Raw genomic sequence first — 17,647 nt, 5'->3', positions numbered from 1 at the left:
AAGTGCATAACTTTACATTTATCAACATTAAACCTCATCTGCCACTTAGTCGCCCAATAGGACAGAGCATTGAGGTCGGCTTGTAAATTGGAGACATCCTGTAAGGACGTTATTCCACTGCATAGCTTGGTGTCATCTGCAAAGACAGAAATGTTACTTTTGATCTCAGACCCAATATCATTTATAAAGATATTAAAAAGTAAGGATCCCAACACTGAACCTTGGGGTACACCACTGATAACCTTAGACCATTCAGAGTAAGAATCATTAACCACTACTCCCTGAATTCTGTCTTTCAGACAGTTTTCTATCCATTTACAAACTGATATTCCCAATCCTGTAGACTTTACCTTACACATGAGCCGTGTGTGGGGAACTGTATCGAACGCTTTTGCAAAATCCAAGTATACCACGTCCACTGCCACGCCTCTGTCCAAGGTTTTACTTACCTCTTCAGGTTTGTCTGACAGCTTCTGTCTTTCATGAATTCAAGTATACCACGTCCACTGCCACGCCTCTGTCCAAGGTTTTACTTACCTCTTCAGGTTTGTCTGACAGCTTCTGTCTTTCATGAATCCATTCTGTCTGTTGCTTAAATAGTTTTTTTCCAGCAAGAACTCATCTATGTGGTCTTTTATTAATCTCTCCAGTATCTTCCCAACTATAGAAGTTAAACTAACAGGTCTATAATTACTTGGTAAAGACTTTTTGCCCTTTTTAAATATGGGCACCACATTGGCCCTGCGCCAATCCAGTGGTACTATTCCTGTCATTAATGAGTCCCTAAAAATTAGATACAATGGCTTTGAAATTACAGAGCTCAATTCTTTTAGGATCCGTGGGTGGATGCCATCTGGTCCAGGTGCTATATCCACCTTTATTCTGTCTAAATATTTCTGGACCATATCACTTTTGAGCCATTGTGGATTTGGGTCTGTGTCACTACCACCCCCATTATGGACATGAGCTCCCCCATGCTCCATTGTATACACAGAGCTGAAGAAAGTATTTAATAAATTAGCCTTCTCTTTGTCTCCAGTCACCCACTCTAGATTATTTTGTAAGGGGCCTACATGCTCAGACCTGACCTTTTTACTATTAATATATTATAAAGAATTTTTGGGGGTTTGTCCTACTATCTTTTGCAATCTGTCTTTCGTTTTGAATTTTTGCATTTCCTTGATTTCCTTTTTACATATCCTGTTATATTCTTTGTAACATTTAAAAGACACTAGTGTTCCTTCATTTTTATATTTTTTAAAAGCTCTTTTTTTATTGTTTATAACTTTTTTAACTTTAGCCGTGAGCCACATAGGTTTTATTTTTAGCCTTTTAAACCTATTGCCCATGGGAATATACTTTGCAGTGAGGTCCCAAACAGTCTTTTTGAAGAATTCCCATTTCTTTTCTGTGTTTATCGATGCCAATATTCCCCCCCGGTCTAATTCCTGTAGAGCAGCCCTCATCCTTGGAAAATTTGCTCTCTTGAAATTAAGTGTTTTTATCTTTCCTGTATGTATTTCTTGCTTACATCTAACAACAAATGAAATCATGTTATGATCACTGCTACCCAGGTGTTCCTTTATCTGAACATTAGTAATAAGCTTTGCATGGTTTGAGATTACCAGGTCCAACAGAGCATCATTCCTAGTTGGGGCTTCAATAAACTGGACCATAAAATTGTCATGTAATAGGTTTTAAAATGTTTGCCCTTTAACTGTCCCAGCAGTGCCATTACTCCAGTCAATTTCTGGGTAGTTAAAATCCCCCATTATTATCACCGTCCCAGCCCTTGCAGCCCTTTCCATCTGTGCAAGGAGCTGAGTCTCCACCTCTTCGTTAACATTGGGTGGTCTATAACAAACTCCAATGATTAACTTTGAACTACGCACATCTGTATGCAGTTTCACCCAAAATGCTTCAGCCTCATCACACTCTCCATCAACCAGGTCCTCTTTCTCGCTTCCTTTGAGGTCACTTCTCACATAGAGACAGACCCCGCCACCTTTCCTTTTTTCCCTGTCTTTCCGAAAGAGAGCATAGCCAGGAATATTAATAGCCCAGTCATGTGAGGATTGAAGCCAAGTTTCAGCAATACCGATTACATCATAGCTCTCCTCATGCACCAGAGCTTCCAACTCACCTATTTTGCTTGGCAGACTTCTGGCATTGGTGAACAAACACTTAAATGTATTATTACATTTTTCTCTGGTGTTTTTCATATCATTTTTAGTAGTACAAATGGCGCTATAGTTTGCAATGGCTGTTTGCAACATGGGAACTTTCTTGTCACCTGCCATAACCCTCCCCCCATCTATCCCCATTCCACTGTCCATTAATGTCCACATGCAAGCCACATGCAAGCCACCATCAGCAGGGAGCCAGGGAGTTTTAATGCCTAAAACATGTTGAAAAGGAGACACTATGTAACATTTTAGTACATTTAGATCAAAGCACATAATACAAACTCTCAGGATGCTGTGGGGTTTTAAAAAGGTAAGCATGGATAAAAGGACCGGAGCTACCAAAATGTGGCAGAAAAAAACAACACCATCTTGAGAATAATAATGCTCTTGAGAGATGTACACAGGTCAGAATGGAGTAAAGTTGTTCACTACGGCTGATACTTTTAAACTGATTTTAATGAGAAATGAACAGTAACTCAAATCTACGACAAGAAATAAGGTTACTAAAACAACCTCTATTTAGTGTCATAAAAAAGTCTGCATAATTTCACAGCAGGCCTATGGAGCAAAAGAAGCTTAGACAGAGCATTTTATAGAAAGTATCATGCAGCTGCTAGTACACTAATGAATCATCATCGCAAGAGTTTTATAGGTAAGTATCAAAACTTTTCTTTTGAGTGAAATTGACATGGAAATTGATATAGGTTGGGTATTTGCATTAATATAATTCTTGCAAATGCTTTTAAAATATTAAAATAATCATAACACAAGTCATTTGACTTACATTCAAAAACACCTGTGAATTGATTAGCTGAGCCATGCTTATTAAATTTTCTTCATGTTATATAAACTTGCTTGCAGGTTAATACACAATTCAGAGAAAAAGTAACATGATTTAAAGAGGATCAGTAACATATAGCAATGTATCAAAATTCATTGAAGAGAAAAATATAAATTATTTCATTTTAAGAAGCGTGTATTTTTGCCCATAAATGCTCCCTCAGCACTAGGACACAAGAGACTGCATACAAACTGCCAACGCACTGGTATGCCACTCTTGCAAAGCTGCACGCTTGGTTTCCACAGACCGCCGACACCTGCTGGCGCTGTCACGAAGACAAAGGTGGCAATGCCCCCTAATAGCGCCTTTCTGGGACAGAGTCAGAAAGGTGATATTACAGATTACAGAAATGAGGTTGAAATTGGACGCAGCGTGCTGCCTACTCCATATTGCTGACGTCTCTTTCCGCAGATACGAAAACTCACTAACTAAGCATTTATTGAATGCAGCTAAATCACTCATACCACTTTTTTGGGTTCCCTCAATTCAAGATTGGCTACATAGAATAACTGATATTCACAGTATGGAGGAAACGATCGCCCAGTCCAATGACAAAACTGAGCGATTCCACACAATTAGGACTCCTTGGTTCCTGTTTAAGTTCTTCCAGGTGTATAAGGATTTGGAAGAAAATGACTAGGATGGCCAGACCATATTCAATCCGATCACCATTTTACTGTTCTGTGACTCTATGCAAGACCACCTGATTGACAACACAGTATTAAGACATAAAATTCAGATTTAGATATATATTTTATTCCCTACTTTATCCCCCATAGATCCTATCCCTCCCATTTTCTCTCCCTCATTGCCTTCATTCTTTACCTTTACATATTAATGACTGATGTCTTCTATGCAACCTCTCTATTTGTTTGTTGTTTTACTGGTTCATGCACAATTGCAGTCTCATTAAGTAGGCCTATTCAGAACCCAACTAGTATCTAATGTCTATTATAGGCAGTTCATACCACATTGTGTTATACATCAGTGTTTACTTGTCATTCTCTATTTGGGAACTGTGTTTCCTTATTCCCATTGTATACTTGTTTTTCAATAAAACTCTATGTTATAAAAAAAAATGTACAGGGTTGTACACAGATTCTCATTGTGGTAATTGCAAGCACAGCTTTGCTTAGCTGCAGTGCACTGGCTGATTCAAGTGAACAGATGGGCCTAAACAAACTATTTACTCCACATACAGTTGTGCTCGCTAGGAGCATTGTTTGATCTGCATGTAGTATCAGCTACATACAGTGTACAGAACTGTGTCTGGCAAGGGGATGAGGACAAAATGGAGTTAGGATGAGTGATTCTCAGCCATTCCCTGGAAGCTTTGTATTTTTGAAATGAGTACAAGGCTACCTCTGATTGGCTGAGGTGGAGATCAAGACGTCATCTGCCCAACCTTCCATCCCAGCTAACCAGTCAAGCCTTGTATTTATTCAGAAAATACAAAGCTTACTATGAATATATAAGCAGCTCTCAGCCCAACTCAATTTCTGGGAGTGGGACGGGAAGTCCCCATCCTTCTGCCAGAACAAAGTGGTGAATAGGGTATCTACAGTATGCTACGTACAGTTTATACAGTGCTCACAGGGGTCACATCTGTTAGATCAGCTTGTTCCATATAAACTATTTTAAAGTGACAGAAGATGGAATTAGGCTTTAACCACTTCAGCCTTGGAAGGATTTGCCCTCTTCCTGACCAGGCTATTTTTTGCGATACAGCACTGTGTCGCTTTAACTGACAGTTGTGCGGTCATGCAACATTGTACCCCTTGTGCCCCTGTCTTTGCTGTGATGTATGGTGTTTAATAACTTTTATCAATAAAAGGCAACCAAGAAGGTTTTTCCAGAGTGCGGCTGTCCAAACATTTCTTTCTACAATAATTTCAAACAAAATGTATGCCCTTTTTCTCCCCACAAATAGAGCTTTCTTTTGGTGCTATTTGATCACCTCTGCAGTGTTTTTTTGCGCTATAAATAAAAAAAGAGCAATATGTATTCTTCTACATATTTTTGGTAAAAAAAATCGCAATAAGCATATATTGATTGGTTTGCTTAACAGTTATAGCATCTACAAGATAGGGGTTAGATTTATGGAATTTGTATTATTATTGTATTTACTAGTAATGGTGTGATTTGATTTGATTCACTGGCAGGGAAGGGGTTAACACTAGGGGCAATCAAGGGGTAAAATGTGTCCCATATGTGTGTTCTAACTGTGGGGTAAATGTGGCTAACTAGAGGAGGAGACAGATCGTTGTTCTTACTGGTAGGAACACATGATCTGTCTCCTCTCCCCTGACAGAACTGGGATTTATGTGTTTTTACACACAGATCACGGTTCTCGCTCTGTCACGAGCGAATTCTGGTGCCCAATGCGTGCCTGCTACAGCGTCTTAAAGAGCCGACATACAGCTACGACGGCTCACGCAGCAGTGCCATCCTGCCACAGTATAACTGCGCGGCTGGTCGGGAAGGGGTTATGTTTTGTTGTACAACAGTAAACACCTGCCTAGACTCTTTTAGGTAGATTCAGAAAGAGTTAGGCCGGCTTATCAGTAGATAAGCCGACCTAACTCAGAATCTACGCCGACCTATGTTTAAGTGTATGCTCAAACAGAGATACGCTTAAACATATCTAAGATAGGACGGCTTGCGCCATCCTATCTTAGATTGCAATATTTCAGATGGCCGCTAGGTGGCGCTTCCATTGCGGTCGGCGTATAATATGTAAATTAGTTGATACGCCGATTCACGAACGTACGCCCGGCCACCGCAGTAGATTTACGCCGTTTTCATAAGGCATTATCAGGCCTAAAGTTATTCCATCTATTAGGTGGAATAGCAATGTTAAAGTATGGCCGCCGTTCCCGCCGCAAGATTCGAAATTTTTACGTCGTTTGCGTAAGTCATCCGTGAATAGCATTTTACGTCGTTTACGTCCACGTCAAAATCAATAGGCCCGTGCGGCGTACTTAGCCGCAATGCACACTGGGAAATGTAGGCGCCCGGTGCATGCGCAGTGACAAAAAGACGTAAAAAACATAAGGTCAAGCCTGATTAACATTAAACTTGCCCCCCTTTCCACATGTTTTTATTGTGAATTTTAAAGCATAACTTCATAGATATCTATTTACTTGGCATAACATCATATTTCATATTATACAAACAAAATAAATTGGGGTATATAATATATATATATATATATATATATGTATATATAGATCATTAAACTGTATTTTTTGCCAAAAAATTGCGTTTGAAAAAACGACGTGAACGTAACCTACGCCTACATATTGTATATCAACATCGGTCCCTGAAGCCCTTAAGCAGCTTACAATATAAGATCCCTATCCAGTGGTGGTTGGTGCTCAAATTTTGAGCTCTGCGTCCCGAGCCCACCCTTTTTTAAGCCAATTAGAGCCTCAGGCTCTATTCCTGTGCTTCAAAAAATACATTGAAATCCATGCGTCCAGCAAAAAAAAAGGAAACTTTTTTTTTTCTTGAATTTTATTGGTTTATAGAGAGTTACAGATGAAAATATTTGTGAGGTGTAATTTCTGAGTATAGCTTAGGTAACAACAAATACAAGGATAAGTATATATTTCACTTAAAATAATCTGGGTGACATAAGCCATCCGGTTATAGCATCTCTAGAGAGGGCGGATCAGGTGAAGCAAAAGTATGGTCGTTATCAGAACTTAAACTCTAGTAGTAACATAGGCTGTGTCGCCTAACTGACATTGAAAAGTAGGCATCTTAAACACAAGTAACAAATTAGATACAAGTCGAAAGCTGGACGCATGATAGTCCTTTCAGACAGGGCCGCTGATAGAAATCATCCATACAGCCTACCTGACAGGGCCCCCTTCAGCCCCACCCCTGGTCCCTCCCCAGACCCTGCCTTGAAACAAAGTGCAGGTAATGGTGGTGATCAGCGACTTGACAGCGGGACATGCCAATGCCATAATGTGCTGCAGACAGTGCCATCCATGCCAATTCCATAAAGCATGTGCTGCCTGCAGTGACAAAAGTGCCACCCATGCTGCCAATGTTATATTTCATGTGCTGCCTGCAAAGACAGTTCCATCCATGCTGCCAATGCCATTATGGCATTGGCAGCAAGGGTGGCACTGTCTCTGCAGGCAGCACACACGTTATGGCATTGGCAGCATGGGTGGCACTGTCTCTGCAGGCAGCACATGCGTTATGTCATTTGCAGCATGGGTGGCACTGCCAATGCCATAACGCATGTGCTGCCTTCAGAAACAGAGCCACCCATGCTGCCAATACCATAATGTGTAGGTGCTGCAGAGACAAATATAGTGTGTAATCAATTCTCATCCTATAGTAGATCTTGCACAATGCATCACCCCCAAGCAAGCACTAAGCACACACCTGTGTCAGCCTCCACCACCAGCCACTTCCTCTCTGATACTGCCGCTCCCTGGACTCTGGAGTTGCAATTTCAATTGTCAGATAATGAGATGATTCATCTGCCACTGGAGCCGCTGTTCACCACTGCATCTTCTCCAGTCTCAGATAGGAGATAAATCACGCCGCCGAGGAAGGCAATCTGTAGGCCCGGACTTGAGCCAGCACTGACATGCGGAGCCGCCACGCATGCGCCCAAAATACAATAAATAGTCCCTCCCACACACCCAGAAGAAAAACCGAGACAGGGAACCTGTACATTAAACAAAAGTGATGATAAGTCAGAGCAGAGTGGGCAGGGGTGACATTTTTTTTAATTACTATCATGCATTCTTTCATCCTAGATTGCTGCCCCCTGCTGGCCGGGTCCGGTACAATAGGACCAGTTGCACTGGCTTATCGGCGGCTCTGCTTCCAGATGCTAGGTGGTCACTGGCCAGCATCCTCCTTCTTCAACGTGAAGGGCAATAGGGAAAGGTATAATCTTGTGGGAGGATGAAACCCACCACAGCCTTTAGCTGTGATGATGGGTATTTTTTGTCATAAACCAGTAAGTGAAAAGTAATCTTTGCTGGGAGTAAGGTTTAGAGATGTATAAGAGAGATTAAATATTAGCTTCATGTGGTATCAACCTCACATCTTGGGTATTGTAGCAAGGGGGCCCAGTGAGCATGACATTTTGGTAGGGAAGGTGAGCTTTAGCATACATAAATTCCATGTGGAAATTCTGGTACATATAGACAAGAAGTGCTGGAAACCTGCAAACTTGATGCAGATAGTTCCCTGGATAGGATCCAATTGAAAGGCAGAAGGACACATCACTGAGGCACTGTGCTGCCCAAACCAACATGGAAAGAAAATTCAAACTGCATTGAATCAGGAAATAAAGAATATAGGTATTTTCTATTTTGCTCTCAAAGCTGCAGGAAAAGACCTTCTCCCCCACTATATGTTATCTTAATTTAATTTATTTACATTGGTACATGCTGTCCTTTAGTAAAAGATTTGCCTCCCATAGACATAAATGATTTTTTTGCTAAGTTCAGGTTTGTCAAATTTAAAACAAGATTTGACAAATCCTAGGTGAATTGAACCCACGTAGATTCGCGTATTCCTAGTAATGATTTCTTATTACTGATATGTGCAAAACTAGCTTGTATGAAGTATTCATTCTGATGATAGGTTCAGATGGCTAATAAGTAATAATACAATTCTGAGGCCCCGTACTCACGACCAAACATGTCTGCTGAAACTGGTCCGCGGACCAGTTTCAGCGGACATGTTCGTTCGTGTGTAGGCAGTAACGTACAGAATTCCAGCAAACAATCGTCGGCCAGACCGTTTTCCAACGAACAACTGTTTCCTGGTCTTGCTTTAAAACAGTCTGCTGGAATCGTGTCCGTCAGACATGTTCGGTCGTCTGTACACAAAAGCAGCGTACAAAAACCCCGCGCATGCTCAGTCCAAATGAGGAGACGGGAGCGCTCGTTCAGGTAAAACTCGCGTTTCTTTGGGATATGGCACATTCGTCATTAGAAACCTTTTATTCTAGCAAGAGAACAATGTCTTAAAAAGGCGCACTAAACCACATTTTAAAGCCTTGTTTTATTAATTCTTCTCTTGCTAGAATAACCCCGTTCTCTTGCTGATGCAATTTCAATAGAGTTGTCCCATACTGAAATGTCACATTTCTTGCTTGTGATGTAATCCTTTAATAATGTTTTCTATGCCAGACGTGTGTTTTGGTTGGTGGTCCTCCATAATTTAGAGTAGTCATTTTTGTAAAGGAATGTTCATTTTGTTTTAATTTTTCTTTTAGTTTCTAGTTATGTCACCATTTAAACTATTTTTTTTTTACATGTTTTTTGAAAATTTTTTTTTTTTTTGGTGTTTCATTAGAGAATATTAAACCATGTTGGCACACCAAATGTCCCCCCCCCCCCCCAAGGAGTGTGTCCTTTGTAAATTACCCATTGTATATTTATTAAAGGTTTGCTGCCTAATAATCCCCACAGTATATCAAACAATAGACATGTTTTCAAATGAAAGCAAAAGGCCTTTTATTCAGGCAAATGTCATCACAAAAAAATAAAAAGAACGGCAGCACTAGAATAGATAGCAAACTATATGCAAACTTGCATTTCCAACATGGTGAAGGATAAACTTCCAAGCCTCAGTAGCCAAACACAAAAATATGAAGCAGCAGCACACAAACAAAGGAACCCAAACTGTGGTAGTACAAACACGATGTCCTTTATGTGGAAGGAAATGGAAGGCAGAAAATCAACGTTTCCTCCTCTTTCCAGCCTTCCCTCCAGGCAGCCTTCCAGCGGATCGAACACGGGGTCTTGCAGGTGGGGTTGATGTGGCAGCAGGAGGATGGTGTTCCGCAAGCCGGGCCGGGTCACATAGCCCAGTGTCTGGGGTCAGCAGGCCCCTCTGCATCCACCAAAGGACCTGGTTCATCAGGGCCTTTGCCAGTCTTCTCTGGTCCTCCTCCCCTTCATTTAAATCATGGGCCAATGAGGCACTGAAGGCCTCTGTGGGGTTGAGGGGGGCCCTCATGATGGCGCTTGCCTCCTGGATCATGCGGAGGCTTGCCTCCTCCACAGGCCTCAACTGCCTCCTTCGGCCTGATGGCCTCACCTGGGGGGGAGAAGACTGGCTGGTGGTGGTTCTCCTGGCCGGGTGGACCTGCTGCAGGCCACTGGGCCCAGCCTCCTCCTGGCTGCCACTGACCCCGGCCTCCTCCTGGCTGCCACTGACCCCGGCCTCCTCCTGGCTGCCACTGACCCCGGCCTCCTCCTGGCTGCCACTGACCCCGGCCTCCTCCTGGCTGACAGACACCTGAGGATCTGCCACCTCCTGGCTGATCTCTTCTTCCTGTGTGGAAAAAAAAAGAATTTTTTTACAATTTCGCTAAATAAAACCACACTCATTTTCATGTTTTTCGTTCAGTATTTTCTGTTCATTATTACTTGAATACACTCTACTTCTGACCCCTGCAGTTGTCATCCCTGACACCTATTTGTCTGTACACCTTTTTGTTTGCTTTTTTCCAGCTTGGTTTTATTTTTACAATATCTAATCATTAATCCACCAAGAATTATTTACGCCATAAATATAGAGGAAACTACTATACCTCCTCATCGAAGGGTGGCAGATCTGCATCTCTGTCAGCCAGGCCCTCTTCCTCCGACTCTGCAGGGCTGTGGTCATCTGGGGAAGGTCCGCTGGAAGGTAGCATGGAGGAAAGGTTGGAAGAAAGACTGGACATCGTTTTCCTGCCTTCCATTTCGTCCCGCAAAAAAGCCATCTGTTTATAATACCACAGTTTGGGTTCCTTTGCTTGTCTTGCTGCTGCTCCCGATTTTTTGATTTTATTAGCTTTGTATGCTCTCCTGTATGTGCTTCTGAGGTTGGCAAGTTTATCCTTCACCATGTTGGCAGTGCATCCTGGCACCCATGTTTGCATATAGTTTGCTAGCTCTTCTAGTGCTGCCGCTCGTACATCTTTATTACAATATAATGCGTGTTTTGAATTCCACAGGATGGGCGTGTCCTGATATTTTTGTAGTAAGGCCTCTATAGCTTCCTTGGTTTGTAGTTGGTCCATTTTACTTTTTGAAATATGATATTTTTTTTTGAGTCTAGATTCAAAAAACATAAACCAAAGAAAAATAAATATTCAAAAGGATCAGCGTTGACCTTGATATAATATGTGTCTTTAAATTTATTACCTATATCTAATTACAAACACAGTCTCTCTTGTTTAAACAATGATTGTCAGCTCGGCCGCATTGGTTGTACCAAACATTGATTTGCTAGATGCAGAGCCATTGTTAACATTGCAGTAAATATTTTTAATATTGAAAAATAAACAATGCTTACAAATGACAGTATTCATCTAGGCACTCTTTCCTGTGTAAATCTCATGCCCCTGACAATGGATGACATAAAAGACACTTCCTAATGACCTCTGTACAACCAACACTTGAACAATACTTTGCCTGATCTGAATACACCATTCAAAAACTTGTCAATGAGGTACAGCATTGTTCACATCTCTATTTTGTGAGGTGTCCAAAAGCATTTGGATACCAAAATAACATTGTGGTACCCCATAGACAGAATAGCTTAAAAAGGGTGCAACCAACAGCCCAAACCCCCATCCCATGTGTCTACATTTTCAAGGCCTCTGCTGATCACATTTTTAATTTCCTTACCTTCCTGTCTCTCGCTCCTCGTTTCTCACGCTCGCCTAATTACCGCGTAAGATGCGTAATCACGGCGTAAACCTTTTAAACACTCCGCGTATTTATGAAACCCCGCCCTCGTCACCTTTGCGAGGCCCCTAATCAATGAGTTTAGGAAATATGGCGTTAACTGTGTATGTTCTGGATGCGCTCGAAGATTCTCCGCGTAACGGACGTAAACACGTTGTTTGCATTCTCTACACTCCGCGTATGTATTAAACGCCGCCCTCTTCTCCGCCCATGGCGTAAGAATTCATCTTTTCCACGCCCATAATCTCTGTGGGAAAGGAAAGATGGCGATGTCACACGAGCGGGCACGATGCTCTCATGCCACAAGTGAAGGGACAGAGGCAGGGACGTCCCGATCAAGGAAAAGAAGATATAAAGCCACTAATATGCGGTTCCAGGAAATGGTGGAGTTAGTTTACATCATGCGAAAGAAGGACTATGATGGGGAATTAGGGCCATACAAGACCCCTAACCGCCGAAAGGCACATATTATGGACAAGGTGGCGAGGAGAATGCAGAGGATGTTTGGGATCACCAGGTCCAAGGAACAGCTGAGGAAACGATGGTCAGACTTAAAATTGAGGGAGCCACATCAGATGAAGAAAATACTTAAAATTCTGCGTAAAAGTAAGTAAATATATATTGGGGTTGGGGGGGGGGGGGGGTGGTGATTGTCTGCAATAATGTGTTGCCATGTATATTTCACCATCTGCCTCCTTGGCCAGCTTGTAATTTTAAAGACATGTTGTTATTTATTTTTTAGAACATAAATAACTACATATTTACAAACAGTGTTCTTAGTAAACAACGTAACATCACATAGTTTATCAGAAAGGCTCGGTTATTACAGGAACAACACACCTGGACATGGCTCACTGGCCAAAAACTTTGTTTGTAAACATTGTGTAAAAGCTAGTTCTAGAAAAAAAAAGTATGAGAATGGGAAAGGCAAACAGGATTCATTCTAAAAACAGTGGTAATAAAGCAGATGTTTTCACATCTGCAATGCAGAGCACCTGTGTCTCCCCAAATCAAAAATGGGTTTTGGTAGGGTCTCCCAGAAATACAGTTTAGGGGGGACATCCATGTGTGTCACTTTGCTAAAAAGGGGCAGGATCAGAGCTTGCCATATAGAAGTAATTGCAAAATGTAGGTTTGGTGAAAGATAAAAGTAACTAAATGAAAGCATCTTCTAAGCAATGTGTGCGATTTATGCTCTCCAATATCTGTGTGCTGATGAGTCTACATTTTTTTTGGTTTATTTCAGGGGAAAGAAGTCGCCAGCATTTGGAGGAGGCAGAGAGGGCCAGACAAGGCCAAAATCTGCCATCTCAACATGTGGAGGAGGAGGAGGATGTGGAAGGAGAAGAGGATGTGGAAGGAGAGGAGAATGTGGAAGGAGAAGAGGATGTGGAAGGAGAGGAGGATGTGGAAGGAGAGGAGGATGTGGAAGGAGAGGAGGAAGGAAGAGAGGAGGAAGAAGTAATTTTGGACTTAGAAGTCATAGCAGATGAAGGGCAAGTGGCGGAAGAACAATTTGGCGAATTGAAAGAAGGTGGATTGATGGATGAAGGAGGAGTCCAAGATGATGGGGAAGTGGTGGAAGAAGGAGGAGTGATAGAAGATGATGGGGAGGTGGTGGAAGAAGGAGGAGTGATAGAAGATGTCGAAGAGGTGGAAAGGAGAAGCCCATCAGGTCAGTGTCACCCTAGCTTGATTCCAAAAAACATATGTAGATAGGCCTCATTGAAAAATAATATTGTAAATGCCATTTTTTTTTGTTGTTTTAGGGGAGGAGGATGGTGTGCCAATATTTTCACGTGCAAGTGCTGCTATAATTATTCAGCAGGTAATGGAGTGCAGCACTGAAATGCACAATATGCGTGAAAGGATGTTTCTCATGGAACAGAATGTAACAAATGTCCTTTTGGAATGCAGCACGGAAATGGACAATATGCGGCAAAGAATGATGGTGATCGAATCTAATTTTAAGAACATTATTGACATGATGGGCCGTGTCAAAGACTGAAACACCCCCCGCCCATCCCCCGCCCCCACAAACATTTTTACAGTTTGAATAATGAATACGCCAAAATTTGAATATACACACACAGTGTGCCAACATGTGCTATCTGCCATCACAGAATATCTAATGTCTGTGCTTTGTGGGTCCAACCCCCTCCTCCATCCTCAAGTAGTTGAGAGGAAGGGTTTGCTCCCACAAAACACAGACATTGATCACCCATGATGTCAGATAGCACATGTGGCCATTTGTCTGTTGAACCAATGACATTTGGCGAGTTTGCACTGAATGTGTGTATCTTCCAATTTTGGCGTGTTCCAGTGTGAAAGCACACCATGACTGACTGCTGTTGTGAGTTTTTATATTTTTTGAATTGGATTTTGTTACTTTTTGACCATGTTGAACATTTTGGGATACTATAAAGTTTAGACCATAAAGAATAAACAACGCCAAAAAATTTTTTAAATATATATATAGAATTATAAATCTCTCTAATCACTGAATTTAGTGAAGTAGAGATTTGACTTCAAATTCTCACCTAAAAATTTTCTTTTAGAAAAACACACCAAAAAAAAAAAAAATGGTTAAAAAATTATTGTTTTTTGTGCCTAAAAAATATGGCCAAAAAAAAAATTAAGGCGGTAAACACCCCACCAAATATAATCTATATATATATATATATGTAAACAATAAATCTAACTATATTTGATGAAAAAAAAAGTGAACTTGTTAATAAATGTATAATCTGCATAATATTTTTGGTTGAATTACCTGAAAAAAAAAAGAAAATTTTAAAAAAATTTTGAAGACTCCTAAGTACAAAAGCAGGGAGTAATGAAAAAAATATAAAATTATTTTTGGGGTCATGAACAAGCAAAAATTAAAAAAAATTGACCTCAACATTTACAAATGGAGTTGCTTCTTATTTCTAGACTCAATACCCTGTTTGTAGATGAGTGAATAATGTGCAAAATGTGGTTAGTTACTAAAAGTGGAGAAATCAATTATGCATTACAATTGAAGAAGTTAGTTAGAGAACCAGGAAGACAGAAAAAGAGAAAAAGCATTAATGACAAACAACTGTATAAAGTCCAATGGTCTAATTATTTATTATTTTTTAGAATATTCCTTTCTTTGGGGGCCGAATTAGAAAGAAATATGATCTGGCATAGCAATGGCCCCCCGACCCATGAAGTACTCAACATATTTGTCGCGTACCTCACGAGCTGATTGGGGGGCCAAGCCAGCGCGACCAGTGTCCAGCCCGGGAAGGGGATCTGAGGGTAGTCTTGCCTCAGAACCGATGTCGGGTAGGTACGTCTGGGAGTGCCTGCGTAAAAAGTTGTGCAAAATGCAGCAGGCAAATACAACGGTGTCCAATTTATATTCCGCCAGATGTATCGATGTCCTGAACAGGCGGAACCGGTTGGTGAGTATCCCAAAGGCATTCTCGACTACCCTCCGAGCCCTGGCCAACCGAAAATTAAACACACTCCTCTCTGAGGTGAGGGTCCTCTGGGGAAAAGGCCGCATGAGGTGAGGACCAAGCCCAAAAGCCTCGTCCGCTAGGAACACAAACGGAAGTCCTTCCACATTATCTTCATCTGGTGGCAATGCCAGACCACCAGCTTGGAGACGATCATAGAAATCAGTCCGTGCGAACACTCCCCCATCAGACATCCGGCCGTTCTTCCCCACGTCCACATATAGAAACTCATACTGTGCCGACACCACCGCCATCAACACAATACTATGATAACCCTTGTAATTATAATAGTACGACCCCGAGCGGGGTGGGGGCACAATGCGGACGTGTTTCCCATCTATTGCTCCACCGCAGTTTGGAAAATCACACCGCTGGGCAAATTGGGAAGCCACAGACTGCCATTCCTGTGGTGTGGAGGGTAGCTGTGGGGACAAACAAAATTAGAGATTTAGTACTTTGTAACAAATACATCCTACAAGCATCCTTGTGACAGTTCACAGTATTAAAATTGCATTAGAAAAATGTGCATGGAGAATTTGGGAAATGAAATATATAGGGCCACTTCATTAAGAGACTCCACAGCCCTCTGATGGGGACAATAAAAGTTTGAAGGGGGGGGGGGGGGGCACAAAAACCAAAAAGTCCTGTTATAAAAAATGGCAAGGTGGGTTTGTCCCTAGGATAGCATGCTGGACAGGTTAATATTGGGTAAGGGACAAATATGCAGGTAGGCCAAGAATAAAACATGTAAAGCTGATATCAACATGCATAGGGAGAAAAGGTAACGTTAGTTAAACACACAGCATATCTGGGAAAATAAAAAGAAAGTTAGTTGGCCACATTATTAGAGCCAGGAAACTTACCTTAATATACTCCTCATGCATAACTTTGATGATGGCAGCACACGTGTCCGGTATGATGACCCCAAGCGCCTGCGGAGAGATGCCTGTCGAGAACTTGAGGTCCTGCAGGCTCCTCCCAGTCGCCAGGTACCGCAACGTGGCAATAAGCCTCTGCTCGGCCGTGATGGCTTGGCGCATCACAGTGTCCTGCCTCGTGATATAGGGGGACAGAAGATCCAGCAGACGGTTGAATACGGGGTCCGTCATGCGGAGAAAATTCCTAAAGTCATTAGGATTATTCTCCTGGAGTTCCCTAAGCAGAGGCATATGTGAGAACTGGTCACGCTGGCGCAACCAATTCTTGGTCCAGAAACGCCTCCGCCCCCTGTTTCTGGCCAAAGTACTGGACAAATGAACATATCCAGCAGCCATCCCATAAACAGCACCAACTCGCGAAAATTGACGCTGCTGCTCCATCATGGCTTCAAACCGGCCGGCTGGTCAGTCAAGAACACACTGAAACAGAAAGCACTCGCAAATCCAGCACTACCTGCGACAAACGCGTGACAAACAGATACGAGCGCACAGGATGCAACTGCTAAAGCAGAAACAACCTGCTTGCCTATAGCCGAATGACAACTACGTTACCGCAAGCACACGCACTGAACCCGTGAATACACGCTGTCAAAGCCTGGAGACCGAGAAGCGCGAATCAGCTCTAACCAAACCTTCACTAACACGAGCAAACACGTAACTAGCAAAAGAGGAACAGAGGGCGGCGCCATTAACTTTGGTCTTCCCCTTTATAGTGACGTCGTACGTAGTTTACGTGCACGCGTTCCGGTACGACGGGAATTTGGTCCGCTGGTGTGTACACGCCAGCGGAACAAAACACAAATCAGCCTTGTACGCCGGAAACTGTCGGGCAGACAGTTTCCAGCGCACAGATCCGGTCGTGAGTACAAGGCCTGACACTTCAAGAACAAAAACCCTTTGTTCTTTCCATAACATTATTTCAGAATCTTTACAAGAGTAAGTCTCTACTATTTATCTGTTACACAGTGCATGAAATGGCATATTAATCAAGTCACTGAAAGAAACATAGGCCCATTTTACTGTTATTTTTCCTGTTTTCCAGCAGTTTCTTGCACTGACACTTGAGAATAATGCATTTTAATATAGCTTGGAAAAAAACAATATGTAGAAAGTTAAATATTTATACCTCAACATCTTAGGATGAGTGCCTGACATACGGGCAGGAGAAAAAGCGATACCGTGATCTATCGTATATTAAGTGGCAACCCATATAGCAATAAAAAAAATACAGCAAATCGAGCAGTTTTTAAATAAATACACATGTACACTATATATATAGGGGGTTGATATATTTGGCTACCTAGGAATGAAGGTCACCTTTTCTGTTAGTTGTTGAGCAACACCGACTGGCATTACATTTAATGAGATACTGCATACAGGACATAACAAGATAAGACAAACACCTGCAACTCCAAATAAGAATTTGCTGTTTCAAGCAGACAAATCATTCATAGACATGCTGACTCTA

This window comes from Rana temporaria, chromosome 3 (assembly GCF_905171775.1).
Source record: "Rana temporaria chromosome 3, aRanTem1.1, whole genome shotgun sequence".
Taxonomy (NCBI): domain Eukaryota; kingdom Metazoa; phylum Chordata; class Amphibia; order Anura; family Ranidae; genus Rana; species Rana temporaria.
The sequence above is the reverse complement of the archived record's forward strand: the minus strand, read 5'-3'. Positions refer to the sequence as shown.